Genomic DNA, 18,368 nt, shown 5'->3' on the forward strand with positions numbered 1-18,368 from the left:
CACATTATATTCTATTTACCCATTTTGTCATTTTAATATGACTTATTTACTTAATCCTGCTCTGAAATCCAATCTACTATCAGGAGCAAATGTGGAATTCTGGTCAGAATAGGACTTACAGCAATTTTGTATTTTAGGACAATGGTAATATAGTTTCTAAAAAAGAGCTAGCTAGCTTTCCCCCCACAGTTAATAATGTTACGGCACCATGCAGCCAAAAACATTTGTGCATGCCTTAAATAATTACACTTCTTTCAAGCTAAGCAATTGTTTGCCTACTGGCAGAGTAATATTTCCTGGGAGGCATTGCTAAGCTACAGTACATACAAAATATTTGGACAGAGTGCTGAGAAAGATCTGAACTATTCTTAATATGATTGCACTCAGAAAGATAAGAACTGTCCTGGAACTCCCCATTCAGCAGCAGTTGAACAAAGCACCACAGTCAGATGGATTTGCAGGAGGCAGCAAGAGCTGGTCTGCCTCTAGAGCTTCCTGTGCTTCTGGCTAAGCAATGCGGGTAAGGACCCAGCCACAGCTCCAACCTTGGTATCATCCATCCTCTGTCAACATCCAGCCTTTGGGTTACACAGTGCATATCCTTTTTATTTTATGTGAGATAAAAAAAAGAAACTGTCTACAATGCAAAGTGACCAAATGCATCCTGCCCTGTCCTATTCCAGTGCAAATTCTGCAATACAGCAGGCAAATCCGTGGCATTCAGCATTTGCAGGTGGGCAGAGACAGTGATGCAGCCTGCAAGGGGATTTGACCACGGTGTGGGCAAGACTTACACACATACCTGTCTGTTCCAGGGAAAAGAGAACTCGAGTGGCCAGGCAGCCCCCTAATTTCTCCAAATACTTGTTTTCCAGGCCGAGTATTTGAATGGAAAGGCAAAAATACATGTCAGACTCACTAATTCCAGCAGAGGCTATACACAGTAACCAGAGACCTCCTAGTCTGCAGGAGAGGAGAATGGGGGAACATGAGTTTGTGGTGTTACTTGTATCTGTATATTTTCTCATTTCCTAGAGAGGAACTGCACTACTTAAGACTACTATAACAAAGTAAAAAAATTAGATGTCACGTGTTTTCAAAATCTGTCCTTTTAAAGATAACAGAAGACACAAATACCTTCAGATAGTCAGGGCTATTCATCATTCTGTGCCACACTTTCAGCACAAAGTTTGCAGAAATCCATGAATATTTTCATTTCTTATCAGATATAAATTACTGATACAGTCAGTACAATGTTTGCTGGTAAAAACTCCTATAGTTGAGTAAACTGAGTGATGGATTTGAAGGAAAATAAGAATAAAATATTGTGCTTGGGATAGAGAGATTACTAAAATTGTGCTATTCCAACAGTAGCCAATTTCACAATCAAGATGTCTTTTCGAATGCAAAGGCAGTTTTTATATGTCTCCTGCACATAAATGTCACTCTTTTGTTTATTATGTGTTTCTTTTTCATTTATTTCATTAATTTTGTATATATTTTCTGTAGGCTTCTAAGGAAATATATTTGTCCTCTGTTTTGAGCAATTTGTCTTTTGCAAGGACGATATAACTGTGTAAAAGCAATAATACAAGGTCTTTTATCAAAAACTTATCAGCACTGTTCAAACAATGAGGCAGTTCATTAGATTTGAATAAGCTAACTCCTGGGTTAGCTTTGGACCCACAGTTTGTCAGGTTAGATGCTGGCTATTTTATTTTTTCATTTTTCAAACTTTATGGAAAGGGTTACTCAGATAAAGGTTGGTATATTGACTAGCAGTGATCAAAAAGTAGCAAACCTTTAATAAAGATCTTGAGCCTTTATTACTACGTACAGTTCTACCATCTCCTAGTCCAGCTCCCCACTGGCTCCCAGGCCTTGGTGACTGATCCCCCCCATTTCATCAGTGGGGGTTGCTCAGAAGCTCCGCCTGGGAAATTTCCCTTTGGAAAAAAACAAATGATGATGTTTGTTTAAAAAAAACAAAGGATGAGGTCTAGGGAAACAGTCCCTTCCAGAGGCCACCCACATAAACATCGATGGCCAGGCTGCAGAAAGTTTTATTCCCAACTCTCTGGTCTTTCCTCAGTGCTCTCTGCCCACACTTCTTCCTTTCCATGCCCTCCAGATGCAACCCTGGACGTGCAGATTGGAGTATCTGGCCCTGAGCAGCACAAACCCAGGGCAGCCAATACCACTTCACCTGGCACCAGGATCCACCACACAGAGGGGGAGAGCCAAGCACTGCAGACAAAGCCATTATTTGCTGAGATCATCAAATGACAGTTTGCTGAGATTTGCAAAGTACAGTTTTCTGTAAGGAGATGTTGGTCCCTTCACTGTGAGGTTATCCTGCATAGAGGCCATGAAGGGCATGTCCTCAAAGACACCTCTGGATCCTGACCTCAGTCTCTCTGGCTGTGAATCGTTTTAGGTTTCACTCAGTTCTGCAGGGAGTGGTGAATGGCTTGCACAGCGGAGATGCCCCAGGTATTTGCTGTGTGCATACAGCCAGGTCCTCTTGCAGACAGGTGAAGTACTTCAGGGAAGAGCTAAAATCCACTGCCAGAAACTTTTATAACGGCAGAAAACACTCTTCATAAACAAAATATGGGGAATTTTTGTCAAAACCAAAGTCTGTCAGGAAACAACATAACTCACCTCTCCTTATTCACACCCAATACTAAATTCCCTTTTTAATTTCTTCCTTTTTCTATTACATTTTTTTTATGAAGCAGTAGGATGCTTCTGGTAATACCTGAAAGCCCCTATTTTAACCTTTATTTCCTTTTCTGTGAGAGAATTAAGATTTTTCTTCCTGGAACCGTTGATAATATTTTCTGAATTTAGATACGGCTGTTACATGATAAAAGAAATAATGGAAACTTTCACTGTGAAATAGAAAGTGCAAAACCCCCCTAGACTTTAGTCAATACACTTCATGCACTTACAGGACACTTCAAAGCCAGGAAGCACTAGTGTTAACATAAGAACAGTTGCTTTGCAGACATCTGATACCATTCTCCCAAACCTGCTGAGTGCACTGCTTTTTTCCCTATGTTTGTTAAACACCCCTTTCCCCAGATGGCTTGATATCAATAGGTCATTTTACCCACAACAAAACCACTTTGAACAAGCTCTATATTTTTAAAACAAATACTTCAGTGGCTTTTTTACTGCAGGAAAGAAGGGAGAAGGCACAACAATAATGCGATTGAACTGCAATCTTAAAAAGCAGCATGGCTGAGAGACAGATCTCTAGTTTTATGACTGGGCAAAAACCAGAAGGAGAGGGGCAGATTAAATAGGATGTGGTAATAACAAAGATTGAAGGAAGATGCATTGTATCAGGGCCAGAACTGAGTAAGTGTCCTACCTCACCACAGTGTGAAAATAAGGGACAGACTTCCACACACGACATATACACATCCCATATGTACACTAGATTACTTACAAAAAATTCACTAACATTTCAAGCTGAAATTAAAATAATTAGGATGCAAAAAACCCCCAGTTAGCTGCTCTTCATTGCAAAGATTTTTGCAATTAAAAGACAACTGAGGTTATGGGAAACTCACAAAACAAATTATTTACAGAGAAGAAAGGATATTTAAAAAATAATAAAATAAATACAAAATCTAGATCCTTGTATATGCATGTGTTACTACACACACACACACACACACACACACACAGACACAAAACTACGTATTTAGGATAAGAATTAATATTCAGTGTCTGGCAAAATATTCAACATTTTCCTCTGGTATAATCATCTTTTAAACATGGTAGGACCTTTTTGCAGGTCAATCACAGTTTTCAGGCAAGCTGTAATTTAAATCAGCTCCATTCTGCATCTAATGTGGATGTTTCACTGAAAAATAATTAAAACTAACCACACTACTTGTGTGTCTTTGTCTGTCAGATACAGACCACTGTTGTGCATGCACATTGCTAATCTCAGGAAAGGAAACCTTGCAGAAAGGACGAGGAGGTGACAAAGTAATTACCCACAGTGGGTGATCTGGAGAATTGTAATAAAGAGGTGCGCCCCACTCACACTACCTTCATCTCACCTGAACTCCTATTTGGTCACTCACTTTCATTGCATGCATCATCCTTTAGGCTAATAATGGAAATAGCTCTCCTGGCAAGCACAGACAGTATATCAGAGCTATCAACTATATCTCTACTCTTCCAGCACCAAGATGGTTCAGTTTGTTCATCAAAAGGGTCTCAGCTTGTTTAATCTCCTTTATCAGCCCTGCTTCAGTCTCAAAGCTTGCAAAGGCTCCTGCTCCTTAAATTGCTGCCTTCATCTGAGCCAATGCAGTGCATATTTCCCTTTTCTACAGAGTGATGGTTTGATGCCAAAGAGAAGGAGCATGAGAGAGAGAAATAATCTTGGCACTCATTCAGGTTGTTGTGAAGAAAAAGAAGGGAAAAAAAAAACAGACTGCCAATGGGGATTTCCTCTGTAATAAGCCAGATGGCATCATAGGATGCTTGGGGAGACTGTTTCTGTCTAATTCTCTTCAGTAGCAGAAACTGCCAAGGCCTGGCCTTTGTGGAAAAACCAGTGACTAGCTATTTTATATTCTTTCCCTTTCTGTGCATGCTGTCCCCACCTGTCACTAATGCCTTTGTAATGCACTCGGTGCCTGATACAAGCCCCTTCCCCTCCTTCCTCTCCCTCACTTCTGGACTCCAAATAATATTTCCTTCCCACCTATACCAGCAACATGGATGCAACATTTGCTTTATATCCCAGTGACATCAAGATAATTTCTTTCTTCAAGCGCAAAATGTTTCACATAACATGGGGAAAAACAGCTGTGAAATTGGTAAATGTTGCCATCCTGGCAAAAGACCAAAGACCAAAGCAGAGGTTGATGCAGGAAAATGAGGACCTGGTGTTCTGTAAAACACAGTGTTCAGAAGCTCAAATGCAAGATGGGCAAACTACTTGAAATGCTGGCTGGGATTGCAAGGATTTTTTAAATCTATATTTAGAAATTTTAAATTCTATTTAAATATAGAATTTAAATCTATATTTAAAAATATAGATTTTTTAAATCTATATTTAGAAATTACAAAATACATAGCTATCTATCTGCTTATATATTTTTTTTTCATATCTTTAAAACTTTGGTGTTTCAGTTATATTCTGAATTGTGGGTTCAATCTCTGTGCATACCAGATGGACAGTAGAGACAGTGTATTCCAAAAAGATGGAAAACCTTATAGAAATCTTCTTTGGGATTGCTAGGGTGTTTTTGGCTCCTTAGAGTCGGATCCATAACCTGTCTGCTTGCCTTAAGGGCTTGTATATCCACTGCAAGGACTAAATTGTTTTTCCTCTCTGGAAGCATTCTTATCATGTATTCAGCATGGAGCAGTTAGATATTTTAAACTCACTCTTTGCTGAGAGCAAAGTAGCATTTTCCCACAACTTTCTGGAGCTACTTCTTTCTTTTTGACATGGTTCTTTGTCTCCAAGTAGTCATCATGCACAGATATCACCACAGCAGAGTAAAGAAATACATCCCAGAGTATCATTTCATATAGGCAATAGAGCTGCTGATGGCTGCTGTAGCAAAGGCATTTACAAAATCTTGCATGCTGTGCTGGTTAGGAAGGCACAGAGCTAATGCAGAGATATAGGCTGAGATACAGACAATGCTGGTTGGCAAAAACAGGACTGCAAGACTCATAAAAATAGCAGCATTTATAATCTGATAATGACATGTTCATTGATATACTGTCAACTGAGATAATCTAAAGACAATCAGAAGTTATTTTCTTTATCTAGGTATAAAATAGCAGCAAACAGGCTCACAGGATTTTTCGAAGATGAAGTATTTAATTTCTTCTTGGAAGTAAAGCCATGTAGATAGCTGTCTTTTTGAGCAGCTGATGAATGTTTCAAGATATAAATGTTGGTAGTTTTTTTCAATTAAGCAATGATGCACCATTTCCACATTTTTGGGTGAATAAAAATACTCTGTACCACAGTGGGTTTACTCTTTAAATGTACAAGGAGAAGTCTGAGGACTGTCAACTGAAAAATTATAAGCAACCTCTTGGTGCTCTCCCCAGCATGACTCCAACAGGAGAACAGAAACCAAACCCCGAAATCAAGCCCTGAACCATGGCAGGCCTGGTCCCAGCACATCTTGGGAAGACTGGAGAGAGCCTCCACCTCTGCTGCAGCTGAGACTGGGGACAACATCTGGCAGGAAAGGTCTCTTGGCAGCAAAGGCAGGCTTGGCCGTGGGGGAGCTGGATGGTGCCTGGTGCAGTGAAGTAGAATGACAGGCTCCCCCACCAAGCACCATGTTGTGCCCTGAGGGGGAGAGCCCAACATCCCCACCAGTTCCCTGTGTGCTCCCCGTGCCCTCAGCCCTGCTTTTCCCTGCTCCAACCCTGCCACACTATTTGCTGCTGGAGGCGCAGCTGTGCACACACCGCCAATGTCTGGGCTGGCCCTCTGCCCACAGTACAGCAGATTACAGTTCCCAGAACTGCTCTCCAGGGCCAGGATGATCAGGAAATCAGGATTTCTTGACACTGGTCTAATGCTGGAAGAGAGATTAGCCAGGCAGAACTGATGAGGCCTAAAGACTTCTTAACATCAGCTCTTGCCTAGTGACTTCCTCTGCTACAAAGCATTGCAGCCAAGGCATAACCCAAGATCCAAGCCAGTACGTTTGGATAGAGCAATAACAACAAAGCCATTTTTTTCTCCTCCCAGCAGTGTGTAGAGCATTGTTTCAGGTTTATGACCCCATCAGCATTCAGTACAGATCGCCCACCCCCATGGTCAGCACTCCCAAGGGCAAGCTGGTGCTGCAGCAGTCTGTGCCTGCCTCTACAGGGGCTTTCTTGGGCCCCAGGTGATCCCATGTGGTGCCTTGGGAGCATATACAAAGCCAAAAAAAAAAATTGTTCTACCCAACAATTTTTAAACCCAGTACAGAACACACGAGACTGAGCTTAACTTTGAGTGAGATGTTTATTTCCGTTCTGTGAACTTTATCCTAAAAAACAACTCTGAATTTGCCCTAACTTAGGTTTACTTGGGTTAGAAGTTATAGATGACAGCTGGGCAGATTTCAGCAAAATGATGTGTTTGTTCATTCTCACACAGTTTTGGTTAATTAGGCAATGAAAGATGTAGTTTAGAATCAGGATAATAGGAATAGCTATATCACAGTAAATTAGTGGGATACTTCTGGGACATTAATGGAATCAGATGCCAATATCTGTGTTGGTTTAGGAAGGCTCTATGTTTTACCTCCAAAAAGATCCTTTGCCAATAGCAATAAAGTTCATGTTGTCTGGTCCATAAAATAGCATCTATTTTCTATATATGTATGTTACTACTGATGTTCCCATCCTATTGAACAGCTGTGAATCCTTCCATACTCCAGGCAATTGTTTGTCCTCCTCTATAAAAAAATGTTGATCTGGGAGGCAGCAACCATCAAATGAAGAAGTAAACTCTCTGCTGTGGGAAATTTCTATTTAGACTACGTGATTATAAAAGTAAGCTTTCAGGAAATTTGGAAGCATATTGTCTCTGAGGCAAGAGAAACCTGTTGTGGAACACAGGGTTTTTGAAAATTATATATAAATGGATAAATGGCAAAGTCTTCCCCTTGACTGTATTTTTGAACTGGGCTTGCCTGTGGACACCTTCCATGAAAGAATATTCAGTAGAGCTCTGACCTTGATAGCGACAGTCAAATTCCTGGGAAAGGCAAAGTGTCTCCTGGAAGGCCTAATGCAGTGAGGGGAGGGAGCTCAGGTTGAAACCACATTATCACAATTTTTAAACTGCAGTCTCGCTGCTCTGCCAATGCACATCATTTTAATGTGTGAGCACAGTACCATGAGACCTCTTATCAATATGTTCACTATGCAAGTGGAAGCTTAGAAAACTTCAAAGCAAGTTGATAAGTTTCCATAAACGTGTTGCCAGCCCATAATCAGATGGCCAGGAATTCCCAGTTGCACCGAAGATAAAAACTGATGATATTAATTTGTCCTTGTTTGAACCAAGCACTCCTACTGAAATCAGCAGTACCCACATGTGCTATAATCAGTCCTTTGCCTGCAAAAGCTATTTTTTCTGCCAGTCCGCAGATTTAGGGATTTTCTTTATTTCTCTTTCAAAGAGTGAAAATGAAAAAAGAACATAAAAACTCAAAGGACTCCATTCCATTTAGATTGAAGTTGTTTCTATTTGGCAAGCCAAAACCTGCCTTTGGCCTTTATTTGGCTTTTTTCAAAGTCATAGTCTACTGCTTCCTTTCCTAAAATTCAAAGGCAATACATATTAGTGAGATACCATGCTCTTAATCAGTTGCTTCTAAAGCAGCTCTGCAAAATATACTCAGTCATTTTTCCAAATTTGGAAACTGAACATTTGTTTAATGACATTTGTTCCCACCAGGAAGAGTCCAAATCAAAACCTTCCTCCCACCTCAATTTTGTGTTTTTCTTTTTCCATGACTGCCTCACAAGTGCAGGCAGCTGCAAGCCTGAGAACATGGACATTTAATGTAACTGCATTTTTTTAAGCTGGAAAGACTTACACCATAGGAGAGCTAATTAAAGTTACTTTGTAGTGAAAAAGAATGTCATAGAAACATCCAGTTTAACTGAGAAGATAGAGAAACACAAAGAAAAATCCAAACTATTTTTCTAAACTTCCTTTAAAGAAAAATTTACCAGCAGGATTTAGAAGTTTTCTGCAGTTTCATCTAGCTCCCTTTTGACCTCCACCCCCTGCCGCTGAATTATTAAATTAAAGGCCATAAAGCCTCTCTTTGCCAGCTTTGTTCATCTTAGTTAATTCATGTAGTTGCAATCTAGGGAATTTTTTTTTTGGTTGGTTTTTGTTTTGTTTTGTTTTGTTTTGTTTTTTCTTTTTTTGTCTGGATGGAAATGCATTTCAGAAAGCCTTTCACCTTGACAGAAGGACACCTAGGAATGAAGGATCCCTCTTCATTCCCAGCAGGTTGCTGCTGATCAAGGCCTGGTGGAAGAGGATGTCCTTCTCCCAGCCCCAGCCCAAGGGGGCAGAGCAGGAGCACCCTGCCAGTCAGGAATGGGGAAGCGACACGGGAGCAGTGCCCTGCACAGCAGCTGCTCTGCAGCACTCGGGCACAGGATGGAAATCATTTGGCCTGGCTCAGCACTCTGCAGATGAAATTGCTTCTCCTTCTGCCTTAACCTGGGGATGAAGGCAACACCACAATGGCAGACAGCTGCTACAGCAGACCCTGCAGTTCCTATAAGCTCCATGTCGTGATTTAATTTTTACAGTTGTTTACTTAGAGGCTTCACTTTTAATAATTCTGAGAGAAGGATCAAAGCAAAGCAGTGAAGCCTCTAGCATTTTCTCCTGCCTCTTTTCTCGACTTGCACAAAGAGGAAGAAGGCATTTCTACAAAGTCCTGACTCAAGTATAAAAATATAAATTACATTTATCATATTTGAAGGCAGCCAAGAAAAACTGACCTCATGGTATGAACTCTAAGAAAGCTCAGGAGGGAGAAACTAAAACAATTAGTAGTAATTACCACCAAAATTAGGGTACTGAATAGGACAGTGCCTAATAATGAGAGGTCACAATTACTAATGCACCCTTCTGTATGCTCATTTGTCTTCTCAGTGTTGTAGTCATTTGTGTTGTCCTTCTGCACAGCAGGGTGCCCAGTGCCACACTCCTTTCTCTTTCATGAGAAGTTCACAATAAACAAGGGTTCAACATGTTCAGAGCAGCATTTTTTGCCTTTGGAGAACTTGGAATAATATGGGATTTACTTTCAGTCTCTTTGTAAAGAAACTTTACTGCATCTGAGCTTTATTGTCTTTCACTTATATGTTACAAGGGAATGCAGCTAAAAGGTGAGCAAAAACTGCATTAATTAATATTTTATCCCAAACAAATGGAACCAGAATCAAACTTTCCATTCTTCTTCAGGCACAGGCTTTGCCAAAACAGAGAGGTTTATCAGTGGATTTTCATAGAATGGTTTGGGCTGGAAGGGACTTTAAAAACCTAGCTGGTCCTAGTTCCCACACCTCACTACAGGCATGAAGATCTTCCACTAGACCAGGTTGCTCTAAGCCTTATCCACCCTGGCCTTGAACACTTCCAGGAATGAGGCATCTCTGGGGAGCCTGTTCCAGTGCCTCATCACCCTCATTGTTAAAATTTTCTTCCTTCTATCTAATCTAAATCTGATCTCTGCTAATTTAAAGCAACCACCCCTTATCCTATCACTGCATGCCCTAGTAAAAGTCCCTCTCTGACTTTTTTGTAGACCCCCTTATTCATGCTGGAGCCAATGGATGGAGCCTTATTCAACTGATGGAGTCAATAAAGCTAGGACAGAAATAAACCCTTTCAGTGACATCACAGTATAAAACTGCTTGCCCAACAGTAGCATCCACACAAGCATTTTTATCAAACTAGCCATCCTGATAATGTAACACACTCATTTTGGGGACTTAAAACTTGAAACACAGGATTTCCTGGAGAGGTCACCTACACCTTGTGCCTACTCTGATACATTTTTACAGCTTCATAGCAATTTTGTAATTTGTAATGTTGGTCCAACAACAAATCGGCAAAAAGGCATTTTGTCACTTAAGGCTTCTTAATCAAAAGAAGGCATTTGGGGTCAACCCTTGACTGCTTAATCAAAATGTTTTGTTTCAGCACAAATATGAAATCAAACTTCAAAAAGTAACATTAAAATGATAAATTATATTATTCTATTCCAGAAAATTCATAACACATTATAGCAACTCTATTTAAGCCATTTTTCACAGCCGAATCTCATTCAAATCAATACTGTCTTGAAGGACATTTTGATTTCAACATCACAGCATTTTCTAAAGGACAAGTATTAAAAAAATTTTTGCCATACCTAAAACTGGACCTAGCATTAAAAAAAAAAAAAACCACAATGAGCATGGCACATTATGTTGTTTATAATCTAGAGATAACAACAAATTTTTTTAAAAATCTAAAAGTCCAAGAAAAGTTCTTGTGAATTGTTATCTGATATGGCATAGACAAAAAACATCTCTTCTTTCCTCTTATAGATCCATAAGTGCCAGTTCAATCACCTCCCTTCTGGAGGCTGCAGCCTTCATCAGAGGGCTGGCAGAGCATGCTGTCAGAGCACTCTAATTTACTTCAGGAAAAATCAATTAAGATAGCTTAAGTGACTTTAACGGGGAAATTGCTGGTGACAGTAATCACCACTGCAGACAGTGATGAGTACCCGAGAATGGCAACTTCTTCCATCAGCATGTTTGCACCAAAGTGGGCATCTCTCCATTGGTTCAACATCTGACCCAAAGCCCTCTCAAGTCAAAAAAATTTCTGGAATTAAAAAAGTAGAGTTAACAATTAACACATATTCAATATTTGGCTAGGAAACAATACTTCTCAAAGTATTCCTTTGTCATGTTTTATACACACACACACGCGCACACACACTCACACACACACACACGCACACACACACACACGCGCGCGCACACACACACACACATACATATATACACACACATATATAGTTGGCCAGGCAGTCTTGTGATTGAGTAAACTATATTGAAAGAGAATGTCTTGATAAAGTCAACATTGCATGTCCAAATCAGTACTACAGAAAACAACAAATGTCACTCTGCTGCTTCTGCCACTTCAGCAGCACTTCAAAGGTCACTAATTCCTTGAGAAGCTGCCATAAATAGCCTGCATCTTATACAGAAATGTTCTGCCAAAATATTAACTCAGAGTTGCCTTATATTTTCACCTTCAGTCATCAATACTTTTGACAATCCTTTGCTAGAACATGCTTTCCATCTTAGCACCTTATTAATTCCATGGCTACATCTTTCCCCATACTCCCACAGTAATTTCAGGACTCCCACTCTAGTTTCACTGACACCGAGAAGTGGAAAACATTCTTCCCAGATGGGAAACTCTCTTTGTAGTGATGCAGATCCTGTTGATAGAGCTGTGCTTCTGCCTATTCCTCCCCAAAAGTTAAGCTATACCAGCAAAGCCTTTTGCTTGTTTTTTTTTTTTTCTGTTAATTTAAAATGAGTTCACACTAGTGCTATCAACAGTATTAAAATGGTGGAGGGGAAAAAGTTTACATCCAAACCCAGCAGATCAATAGGAGCAGAGGTTTCTCCTGTGAGACACGGCCTTGGTGAAGCAGCAGCTTTGACTCTGCTTCTCTCGCACAGGCAGCCTTGATGAGAAACACAAAAAGTGTGTCCTACTACACACAGGGCACCTTGCAGCATCGTTTGCTCTATGAAATGGCCTATGCACATGAGGAAATGAATAATCTCAGGAGAGACAAGACTGGTGCTTTTGCATGTATAGAGCCGAGCTGTGTCTCAACAGGGAGTGCACATACATGTGTACATGTGAGCACCAGAGGCAGAAAACAGGGGGGAGAAGATATCTGCTCAAGCCTTACTGCGGTCAGGCAGTGAATGCTGCAGATGTTGCAGCACTGGAATTCAGCTAAACTCCCCCCAGCTGCAGAAACCTCCCCCATCTGCAGCCTGCTAGAACTGCTATACAAACAGAAGGGCTCTTTTCTGCACATGGCTGCTTTCTGACTTCCATGGGTAAAGATGACTTTACCACAACCAGCATAAGCTTCCAAAGATTATGGAGGATGTTTTCAGAAAACCAAAATCCTTACAAACACTGGAAAATATTACTGGGCATCACAGTAAACAGTGAGCTGGAATACGTGAAGGACTTTCCTTCAGGAAAAATACTGTGAGTAAAAGAAAAATCAGAAGAAAGCAGCCATTCAGAAACTGTATTATTAGTGATAGACATATCTTCAGAATATAATGAAACGAGTACTTGGGTTCCATATCCTGTCCCTCAGAAGTGTTCAGAAATATAAAGGCTTAGAAAGAAATTAGAACTTCCTGGATGAACAAGGAATATAAGACCAAATAATTGCACTCAAAAACAGCATTGAAGATGCTTCTTTGAAACATTTCATCCAGTCTTTCTATGCTTGCAAAAATTGCTAGCACTAGAAACAATCTAGGGGATAAAACTCAAGACATAAACCCTAAAAAGGATACTACCCAAGGGATGAATACTGTAATTATCTAAAACCTGTTATGGTACCTAATAATGCGTGGCCTACCTGGAATCAATAGGACTAACTCAGCAGGCAGACAGCAAAATCTGTACCTTAATTTATTTTCTTACTTAAATTAAAAGGCTCACTTTTGGTAGGATTTTCAAAGTCCTTGTTATCTTCAGACTTACCCTTGAATTTTTCCATTTTCTTCTGCTACTGAGCAAAGTCTTGTTTTCAAATTGGCAGCTTTGTACTGTTGTCTCAATGAATGATTGCAGCAACTTGAAGCCTGCAATGAAAACAGGAGCAGTTTAGGCACAAAGCAAAATATGAGTAACAAGTAAATATATAATGTAATTTTCACTGTCATATAGCCCCTCCCCTACTAAAGGTCCTTTTTCACACCCTTTGTCCCACAATTAATGACATATTTTCTTCTTGTTACCCCTTCTTCCAGAAGTGCTGCTAAGGTTCAAAGTACAACAATATAACAGTGGAAATATTTGCACTCACTTCTCAAAATGATCAAGCTCATATTAAAAATATCTTCACATGCATCTATTCAGCATACGTTTTTATTGTTTTATTTTCTATTTCCCCTGTTTAATGTGGTTAAGCTACTGGAAAAATTAGTTGAACAAGTGGAAAAGGTTGAAAACATTTCTTTAGAGCTCATCCCTATATTCAACTTTGGTATCTGAGTTTTGCTGACTCAGTTTTGCTGAATGAGTGGCTAACTTGAAACTTTTCAGCCTGTGATTAGTCACAGGAAGGCTCTTACACAGTTGAGTCAGCTCTCACTCACCAAAAGATTCAGAAAGTTCTGAACATTGACATCTTCTGTTCAGATTAGTCTCAATATCCCTGAGCTAGGCAGCTAAGCCCTCTGTGCAACATGGTAAGCATTTTGGACCAGCATCTACAGTTTTACTACAGATGTCAGCCAGAAGAAAAAATATGTCTTAACATTTAAATGTCTTAAGTCTCACCTCAAGGTGTTTCTGAGAAGACACAGACCTTTTACTAATTTAGAGATTTTTGTGTTTCCTTGTGATAGTCAAGAGTGGGAATGCTGTGTCCACATACACACCTGAAGAAAACTGGCCACAGCTGATGATCCTAGCTAGGTGGGGAAGGGATAGTGAAGAACTCTGCTCCAATTTCCTAACTCAAAATTTTGTGTTGCATAAAGAAGCCTTGGAGAATGAAGAAGACCCATGTCTCCCTTTACCCAAGCCAATGCAAGTCTTATTGGGTAAGAGAATCCCATTGAGGCTTGCTTTCCTTCTGGTTCAATAACTGTTGAATTATCCTTGAACCAAGGGGATGGTGCTGGTGCTGCAAAGTTGCCCATAGATCGAATCCTCTTGGGGTGGTAGGAGCTGGAGTCTGAGGAGAAGACCATCAAGACCCTGCAGATATTGCTGATGTTTCCCAGCTCACATAAGTGCTTCTGAGAACTCGGCACAAGGTCCTGAAAATTGACTCAGAGATCATTAGGGAGCCAGCAAAGTGCCTGGTACATGGATTGATGTTTTCTGAGAACTGCTGCAAAGGAAGCAGGTGGTTGTATCTGCCAGCTGAAGTTTTTCCAGATTCTGCTTTGAAGCCAGGATGAATGTTCCAATAATCAAGTATGCAGGCTGCAGAGATATATGACTGGGATGTGTCCTAACTGGAAATGATGGGCTGCATTGCTTTTGCAGCTATTGGGTCTGTCAGCTGGGCTTATAGACACTCTCATCTCTTGCAGGCTCCTCTGAAGTGCAGTGCAGTTAATATTGCAAATAAACTGGGATTCTGGTCACACAGCAAGAGGAATATGTCCAACTGGCAGAGAGAATAAATACTTCTCCAAACAGGCAGTAATCAGTTAACATTACTCTAAAACAAACATTGAGAAAGCACAGCACTTTAGCAATTAAAGGTCCAAATTTGCAAAATTAATTAGTGTTTCCCACAGCATAGCACTCTACTTATGAACAGCTCTATTGTAAATGTATGATGCTCTAATATGAAAAGAGAGCATTCTTATGTTAATTATCTAATTAACTAATCTGGGCACAATTAGCAGCTGAAACAGCACAGCATTACACTCTCTTCCTTCTTCCCTTCCGGATTCAAGATTGCCTTTAAATCCGTACTTTGGAGTGGCAGGGGACCCTGGTGGCAGGGCTTGCCACCACGTTAGGCAGAACTCAGTGCCAGCAGAGGTTCCAGTGAGCGGGCACTGACGCAGGAGAGGCAGCAATCTCTGGCACATAATTTAGGAGGGGTAAAGTCATCTATTTAATCTCACCCCTACAGCTAGCCAGCCCTCCAGGGAAGCCATCCTTGTCACCTCACAGAAAGTCAGCATGAAATGCTCAAGAATACACTTGTCTGTTTTTCTGTCCATTTGGAAACCCAACACCACTTCACCAGACCCCCCTGAGAGCAGTATTTTCCAAAGGATGGATCAGTGACTATTTTAGAGCTCTGAAAATAGAGTCTCTTTCATTTCTACTTTGCTGCCAGAGTAGCTATTGACTTCACTAAAGTTTACTGTGGCATGAAAAGAATTAGCAAACTGCATGCAGATCTCTGACAAAAACTTACCAGAGAGAACATTTGCTGAAAGATTCTAAATCAGCCTCAGAGGATGGCTTAGACAATGTCTCAGTCCTAAATCGGATTACATCACAATGGTCCTAAACCAGGGGCAGAAATGAAAGAAGAATAGTAATTTTAATATTTTCACATTTCTACATTTCTACACCTGCATCACATAGCCTTTTTTTATGCAGAAATTTGGGGTTTGTTCAGTAATTAAAAAGGGCAGAAAAAGAAAATATAAGCTGAGACTAACAAGCTCTATACAGAGCTTTGTTCAATTTAAAATACTTTATCTTTATTCTGGGGTGTTTTTCTTTTAGAGTTCCATCTCTCTGCTAGTTTAGGATTTTTCATTAAGAAATTTTGGGTAGCTCTACTGTAATGCTCCACCTCTCCTACTCATTCAATGCTCTCTAACACCTTTTCCTATACAGTGCAGGGCTGGTTTTGAGACAGTGCTGATCTACTATGTATGACAGAAATACAAAAAAAATTACGTAGAAAGAACTGGAATAGTTAATCTAATCAAATACATGCAAGATCTTCTGCACTAAATCTCCTTACTCTGGACTTGTTCTCTTGAGTTCTGAGCATCTCCAAGGATGGAGACTCCAGCATTTCTCCAGCCAGTCTGCTTCACATTTTCCTGCTCTTCCAGTGAAAAAAAAAATTCTTAATAGCTAACTGTAATTTCCTGTCTTCCAAGCTGTGTCTTTGCCTTTTGCCCTTTCACTGTGAATCTCTCATAAGAATCTGGATTCATCTTCCCTACAGCTTCCCAATAGGTAGCTGCAGGCAGCCAGGAGACCTCCCTCCAGTGGTTCCTTCTCCAGGTTAAAATAAACCAGCTGCCTCAGCTTCTTCTGATCACTCGCTCCAGCCCCCCACCACCCCGGTGACCCCTCCCTTGGGCTCATTCTGTGTGGTTGACACCTTTCTTGTGCTGGGAAAGATAGAACTGGACTCAGTGACCTCTGCCCAGTGCCATGTCATGGGGAATGATCAGTCCTGCTGGCTGCTGAGTGCACTTCTGCCCAGGCAGCTTCACAGAAATGCTCTGGGTTTGGGAGGTTGCAGCACGTTTCTGGACAGGTTCTGAGGAACCTGAGCTAACACTGAGGTTGGCCTGGCCCTCACAAAGCAGAGGTGTAAAAGGCCAATGTCAGATGCCCCTCCTGCATAAGTTTTTATGCAGGTCTGTGCAGCTCCTCAGTGGGCTGCAGTCACAGACACTCACTCCAGCACGGGACCCAGTCCCCGCACACAAGAGCCCAAATTGTAGACCTACAGGGCTCAGCAAAGACTTTGCTCAACGTCTGAGAATTCCAGACTGATCTCTTCTTCATCCCATCATAGTTTACAGCATATCCCAAATGAATAAATCCCACAAGGAGAAAGAATGAAACATCTCAGCAGCAGCACTGATGAAACCCCTGACACAAGCAGCCAAAAGCCGCCTTGCCCACCCTCAGGTGCAAGAAGAGGCACTTGCATTTGTCCATACTCTGAGAAGACATTACCACAGCCTGAGACTATGAACAGCCCATGTGCAATGCAGGGGGAGGGGAAAAAGGCTATACAAGAAAAGAAAATTAAAGAGAGAGGAGATGGTTCCCAGACACCATCACGAGATCATGTATCCTCCGGCATGTGTTGTGTAAGTCAGTTCTTATTTAAAACTCTCTCTTAGTTCTTATGTTAACTTGTTCATACAGGGTAATCCTGTGAATGATGTGCTTCTGGCATAACAGCTAAGCTAGTAAAGGGCTTACAACATTATATTTCCTTGTGAAAGGAAAGGAGACTGACTCTTCCAAGACCTTAAAATATAGTGCTGGGCACCTATTAATAGCTTTTGTCAAAGTGAATCATCATCCTCATCTCTTAAACAATGACTCATGAATTAGCCATACAAATAATTGCATCTACTGACCTCTACAAGTGGGGGAAAAATAAGAAAAAGAAAAAACAAGCAAAAAAGACCAAAACAGAAAAAACCAACCCCCCCCCTCAAAAAAAACCACAAACCAACCAAAAATACCCAAAAACCCCCAACTACATAAGATATAAAAAGCCATATAAAGTTCTATCATATCAATAATTAACCATAACTGACTAATAGACAAAAAGAACTGCCTGCCTTTGCTGTGGGATAAATCAGCATACTTAAGATATGTTATCAAATGCCACCACATTTCCATGTGTTCTATTTGAGCCTTGAGTGATTTGTATAAATCTGTAAGAGCCCTTCTGAAATTCTCCGACTGCCTCAGAAGGTACCATGAGATGCCCTGGATACATTTTCTACGGAATTCCTAAAGCATGACTTTGGGGTAGTGGAGCCTTTTCTTACAAGCTGCAATGAGGCTGGACACTGAGCAGTCCTCCAGTCAAATCAAAGTCAAAAGCTCAAATCCCAGCTCTTTCACTACAAGCTGGGCTCCAATGTTCATGGTGGCCTCCAAACACCAGGAGAGTAATTTTCTTACCTACTCATAAGAAATTTCAATACCAAGAAACTTAGGGAATGCTTTACAACATATCTTAATTTCAGGAAAATTCTCTTCTTTTTTGAGAAATAGGCAGTCACAAATGTTTTAGGGGAACAGCCCCCAAATT

Source organism: Taeniopygia guttata, chromosome 4 (assembly GCF_048771995.1).
Source record: "Taeniopygia guttata chromosome 4, bTaeGut7.mat, whole genome shotgun sequence".
NCBI classification, from domain to species: Eukaryota; Metazoa; Chordata; class Aves; order Passeriformes; family Estrildidae; genus Taeniopygia; species Taeniopygia guttata.